Below are 4,975 nucleotides of genomic sequence, written 5' to 3'. Positions count from 1 at the left end.
ATGATGCTGCTTGGCCTGCTGTGTTCATCCAGCCCTGCACCTTGTTGTCTCGGATTCTCCAGCATCTGCAGTTCCTACTATATCTGCCATCCTTACCTGGTCTGACCTACATGTGACTCCAGACCATAGCAACATGGTTGACTCTCAGTTGCCCTCTGAAATGGCCCAGCGAGCCACTCAGTTTTACGAACACTACAAAGTCTTCAAAGAGATGAAACCAGACAAATCATCTGGGATTGACCTAGGCACTGGAAAAGGCAACGGCAGAAACAGTCCTGTCGACGCTGCAAGGTCCTCCTTACTAACATCTGGGAGTTAGTGCCAAAATTGGGAGAGCTGTCTCATAGACTAGTTAAGGAACAACTTGACATAGTCATACTCATGGAATCATAAATTACAGACAGTGTCCCAGACACCACCATCACCACCCCTGGATATGTCCTGTCCCACTGGTAGGACAGACCCAGCAGAGTGGGTGGCACAGTGGTATACAGTCGGGAGGGAGTTGCTCTAGGAGTCCTCAACATTGACTCCAGACACCATGAAGTCTCATGGCTTCAGGTTAAACATGGGCAAGGAAACCTCCTGCTGATTACCACATACCGTCCTCCCTCAGCTGATGAATTGATACTCCTCAATGTTGAACAACACTTGGAGAAAGCACTGAGGGTGGCAAGGGCACAGAATGTACTCTGGGTGGGGGATTTCAATGTCCACCACCAAGAGCAGCAGTACTACTGATGAGCGAGTCAGGTCCGAAAGGACATAGCTGCTAGACTGGGTCTGTGGCTGGTGGTGAGGGAACAAACAAGAGGGAAAAACATACTTGACCTCATCCTTACCAATCTGCCAGCTGCAGACACATCTGTCCATGACAGTATCTGTAAGAGTGACCATCGCACAGTCCTTGTGGAGACAAAGGCCCACCTTCACATTGAGAATAACTTCCATCGTGTTGTGTGGCACTATCACTGTGCTAAATGGGACAGACTTCACACAGATCTCGCAACTCAATACTAGGCATCCATGAGGCACTGTGGACCATCAACAGCAGGAGAATAGTATGCCCGCACAACCTGTTACCTCATGGCCTGGCGCATCCGCCACTCAACCATTACCATCAAGCCATGGTTCGATGCAGAGTGCAGGAGGACATGCCAGAAGCAGCACCATCATACCTGATGATGAGGTATCAACCTGGTGAAGGCACCCAACAGGACTACTTGCACGGAAAACAGAAAAAGCAGCAAGTGATAGACAGAGCTAAGCAATCCCACAACCAAGATCAAATCTAAGATCTGCCGTCCTGCAGTCATGAATGGTCATAGGGTCATAGAGAGTCATAGAGTATTACAGCATTGAACCAGGCCCTTCAGCACAAACTAATCCATGCTGACCATGGTGCCAACTCAACTAGTTCCAAATGCTCACATTTGGTCCATATCTCTCTAAACCCTTCCCATCCATGTACCTATCCAAATGTTTTTTAAATGTTGCTAGTGTACCTGCCTCAAACACTTTCTTTGGGAGCCATTCCATATGCGCACCACTCTCTGTGTCCTTCTTAAATCTATCCCCTCTCACCTTAAACCCATGCCCTCAAGTTTGCAATTCCCCATCCCTGGGAAAAATACTATATGCACTCATCCTATCTATGTCCTTCATGACTTTATACACCTCAATAAGGCCACCCTCACTCTCCAACATTTCAAGGAATAAAGTCTTATCCTGGCCAACCTCTCCCTATAACTCAGGCCTACCAGTCCTGGCAACATCCCCATAAATCTTCTTTGCACACTTTCCAGTTTAACAGGGTCACCAAAACTGTACACAATACTCCAAGTGTGGCCTCACCAATGACTTATGCAACTGTAACATAACATCCCAACTCCTATACTTAATGCCTCGACGGATGAAGGCCAGCATGCTAAATGCCTTCTTCACCACCCTGTCTACCTGTGACACAATTTTCAATGAACTATGTACTTTTATTCCTAGGTCCCTCTGTTCCACAACACTCCTCAGGACCTTGCCATTTACTGTATAAGTCCTACTTTGGTTTGACTTTCCAAAGTGCACCACCTCACACTTATCTGTATTGAATTACATTTGCCAATCCTCAGCCCACTTCTCAATCTGATCAATATCCCTCTATGATTTTTGATAACTTTCCTCATTATCAATGGTACCTCAAATTTTGTATCATCCACAAACTTACTAATCATGCCTTGTACATTCACATCCAGACCAAATTTATTTGGTGAACAAATAAACAACTCACTGGAGGACGAGACTCCACAAATATGATGGAAGTGCCCAGCACATCAGTGCAAAAGATAAGGCTGAAGCATTCGCAGCAATCTTCAGCCAGAAGTGCCGAGTGGATGATCATTTCGGCCTCCTCCAGTGGTCCCCAGCATTACTGATACCAGTCTTCAGCCAATTTGATTCACTCCACGTGATATTAAGAAACGGTTGGAGACACTGGATACTGCAAAGGCTACGGGCCCTGACAACATTCCGGCAATAGTACTGAAGACTTATGCTCCAGAACTTGCCGCTCCCCCAGGCAAGCTGTTCCAGTACAGTTACAACACTGGTATGTACCCGACAATGTGGAAAATTGCCCAAGTATGTTCTGTACATGAAAAGCAGGATAAATCCAACTCAACCAATTACTGCCCCATCAGTCTCCTGTCAATCATCAGTAAAGTGATGGAAGGTATCACTAACAGTGCTATCAAGTAGCACTTGCTCAGCAATAACCTGCTCAGTGACGCCCAGTTTGGATTCCGCCAGGGCCACTCAGCTCCTGACCTCATTACAGACTTGGTTCAAACATGGACAAAAGAGCTAAATTCCAGACGTGAGGTGAGAGTGACAACCCTTGACATCAAGACTGCATTTGACAAAGTGTGGCATCAAGGAGCCCTAACAAAACTGAAATCAATGGGAATGAGCAGGCAAAGTTTCTGCTGGTTGGAGTCATACCTGACACATAGGAAGATGGTTGTGGTTGTTGGAGGTCAGTCATCTCAGCTCCAGGACATCTCTGCAGGAGTTCCTCAGGGTAGTGTTCTCGGCCCAACCATCTTTAGCTGCTTCATCAATGACCTGCTGTCCATCATAAAGTGAGATACTGAGGCAGTCTGTGTCCAAATGCAACATGATCTGGACAATATCCAGGCTTGGGCTGACAAGTGCCAAGTAACATGCATGTCACACAAATGCCAGGCTATGACCATCATCAATAAGAGACAACCTAACCACCACCCCTTGACATTCAATGGTGTTACCATCACTGAATCCCCCACTATCAACATCCTGGGAGTTGTCATTGACCAGAAACTCAACTGGACTCAGCATGTAAAAGCAGTGGCTACAAGACTAAGTCAGGGGCTAGGAATACTGCAGCAAATAACTCACCTCCTAGCTCCCCAAAGCCTGTTCACTGTCTACAAGGCACAAATCAGGAGTGTGATGGAATACTCCCCACTAGTGCGATGGCCTAGTGGTATTATCACTGGACTGTTAATCCAGAAACCCAGACAATGTTCTGGGGATCTGGGTTCGAATCCTGCCATGACAGATAAATATCTGGAATTAACAATCTAATGATGACCATGAATCCATAGTTGATTGTCAGGAAAAAACCCATCTGGTTCACTAATGTCCTTTCGGAAAGGAAACTGCCATCCTTACCTGGTCTGGCCTACATGTGACTCCAGACCCACAGCAATGTGGTTGATTCTTAACTGCCCTCTGGGCAATTAGGGATGGGGCAATAAATGCTGCCTAACTAGTGACGCCCCCATCCCGTGAATGAATAAAGGAAAAAAAAAACTTGCCTGGATGGGGGCATCTCCAGGAACACTCAAGAAGCTTGACACCATCCAGGACAAAGAGGTCTACTTGATTGGCATTGCATCCACTCCTTCTAGCAGCAGTGTGTACTATCTACAAGATGCACTGCAGAAATTCACCAAAGATCTTCAGACAGCACCTTCCAAACCCATGAACACTTCCATCTAGAAGGACAAGGGCATCAGATACATGGGAACGCCACCCCCTTAAGCTTCCCTCCAAGCCACTCACCATTCTGACTTGGAAATATATCACTGTTCCTTCAGTGCTGATGGGTCAAAATCCTGGAACTCTACTCCCAACCCCTACCCCCCAGAATGGCATTGTGTGTCAACGTACATTAGGTGGACTGCAGCGGTTCAAGAAGCCAGCTCATCACTGCTCCTTAAGGGCAACTCGGGATGGGCAACAAAAGCCAGCGACGCCTACATCCCACAAATGAATTAAGAAAACGATAAGGGAAAAGGAAAGAGACAGACAAAGGAATTCCACAATGCACAAGTAAGGAGTACCACTCTGCATTGTAAACCAGTCAACTGAGATTGATCATGCAAATATTTATGTGCTGGAAATCCAAACAGAACTCTGAGATATCGCAGACCATGCCTGGAGGTTGCAGCTAACCAGGGTTAATAAGCAATAAGGTTTTGTAGTTGGAAGTGCAGTAAGGAGTGAAGAGAGAAGAACATTAGTCAACAGAACAGAACAAGGAGTAAGCTCCCAGTCAGCTGGAATACGTGAACTGGTGTCATTGCATGGACTTATCGATCCACTACATGTTACTTTTTTCTGGGAGTTGGTTATCTCATTTGGCTGATTTACAATGCAGAATCCCACCAACAGCACTGGTTTAATTCACTCACCAGGTAAGATCACTGTGTTGGCACTGGTTTCTCAACCCTGCTCTTGCCTGAGACATGGTGATCATTAGACTGCACTCACCACCAGTCATCTCTCTCTAATGAGAGAATGCTTGTGCTCCTCTAGGGTTATCGTAACTCTCAGTCTCTTGTACCTATTGTAATAAACTTAAGATAAATTAAAATTTGTGAAAACATACTCGCACCCAGGGTGGCTTTGTAAGTAGTCAGGGCTGAAGGGCCTTGAGATT

The sequence above is a fragment of the Rhincodon typus genome, chromosome 1, assembly GCF_021869965.1.
Source record: "Rhincodon typus isolate 14 chromosome 1, sRhiTyp1.1, whole genome shotgun sequence".
Classification (NCBI taxonomy): Eukaryota; Metazoa; Chordata; class Chondrichthyes; order Orectolobiformes; family Rhincodontidae; genus Rhincodon; species Rhincodon typus.
Note: the sequence above shows the minus strand (reverse complement) of the source record.